At 67.0% G+C, this 1,474-nt stretch overlaps 1 protein-coding gene across 5 annotated transcripts in view; it reads right to left on the minus strand.

Moving 5' to 3' along the window:
* ARHGAP21 (Rho GTPase activating protein 21) overlaps positions 1–989 on the minus strand; it is a 144,047-nt gene extending 143,058 nt beyond the window's left edge. For 2 of the 5 annotated variants that reach the window (XM_069086322.1, XM_069086321.1), the window contains exon 1: positions 707–987. The gene's annotated coding sequence lies outside the window, so the exon portion shown is untranslated. Of the gene's footprint in view, positions 1–370; positions 506–706 lie in introns of those variants that run through there. The other 3 variants (XM_069086316.1, XM_069086320.1, XM_069086319.1) reach the window with 3 other exon arrangements.
* Positions 990–1,474: the final 485 nt, after the last annotated feature.

Raw genomic sequence — 1,474 nt, forward strand, 5'->3', positions numbered from 1 at the left:
GGGGGGAGGTGTCATCAACCCCTCTGGGCAGTCTGGTTTAGTCGCTGGACCCCTTCTGGGAAGGATGTTATTATAGACAGAAAATAGACGAGATTGTAGGGGAAGCCTATCATATGGAAACACAAGTCAAGACCGCACAAAAAACGTTAAGTTCAACGACCCCAGGCTCCACACCCCAGTACGAGGGTGGGTCCGGCCGAGTGGCCGAAGGAGGTTTTACTACCTGAGTTAATGGGCGCCCCCTCCCCGTTCTAGACACACACACACACACACACACACACACACACACACACCCACCCACCCAACCAACCCCACACGCGCCCGGGGGGGGGGGGGGGGGAGGAAACCCTGTCTGACCACCGCCACCTACCCCTGCTTCCTCCGCCCCTTCCCCCGGGAAATGGAGGCCCCAAGCTGTGGGTCCGGGGAGGCGAGCTGGTGGGGGCCGGCCTGGGAAGGCGGGAGCCGGCGCAGCGCTAGGCCGCGGGCTCGGTTAATATTAATGAGGCGGCCGGCGGGGGCCGGGCCGGGCCGGACACCTCGGCGGCCGCCGCCGGCGGCCTTTGTGCCACTTCCTCCCCGGCCTCGGCGCGCGTGCACACACGCACATGCACACTCATGGCTCTGCTCCAACTTGTCCCGGGAGCGCCCTCCGGGGCCCCCCCCCACGCCCCTCGCCCACCTCCCCACCCACACCCCCACGCACCGGGCGCCGGCTCGTGCCGCCTTCTCTCTGCGAAGCAGCCGCCCCCGACCCCTCCCGGGCACTGCCACGACCTGCCCCGGCCGGGCCTCGTGGGGGGCGGGGCGGCCGCCGCTAGCGCCGGGCTCCGGGGTCCCTGGGCGGGCTGGGCCGGCGCCCCGCTCGGGCACCCCGCTCGGACCAAGTGACAGGAGTGGCTTTCTCGTCCGCGGCGAGGATTGTTTCCCGGGGGCGGATTTCTCGCTTCTTCCTCCCTGGATCCACCTCCTCCCACTCCCCTCCCCTCCCCTCCGCGCCTCTCCTCCCCTCCCCAAGGGAGGCTCGAGGGCTGGTTCTGTGCGTGAGCGCGATGTGCGTGCGTGTGTATGTATGTGAGTGTGTGTATGTGTCGGGAATAATACGGTCCTCCCCGCCGAGCTCTGCACACCCCCGGCCCGACGGAGCAGCCCGAGGGAGGCGAAGACGGAGACTACCGGGGCTGAGGGAACTAGCCGGGCGGCAAGCACGGGCCCCGGTCCAAGCGGGAGGGAGGAGGGAGAGGGGTCGGGGGTCTCCGCCTGGGTGTGTCTCCTCCCCAAGTGTTCTTGGTGAGGGCTAAAAGGCATTCATTCAAATTTTATTGAAGTCGTCGGGTAGCTTGACCGAAGGGACAAACAAAACATGCCGAGCCAGTCTCAGAGCACCGCTGCCCAGGCAGCGTCTCTTAGGCCGCCTAAGCCCCTTTTATCCCGACCCCTCGGCCTCATAGCTACCTCACAGCAGACCCCGGGG

This window comes from Petaurus breviceps, unplaced genomic scaffold (assembly GCF_028583685.1).
Source record: "Petaurus breviceps papuanus isolate PSGF00001 unplaced genomic scaffold, PetGlider_PUasm1.0 178, whole genome shotgun sequence".
In the NCBI taxonomy this organism is placed as follows: Eukaryota; Metazoa; Chordata; class Mammalia; order Diprotodontia; family Petauridae; genus Petaurus; species Petaurus breviceps.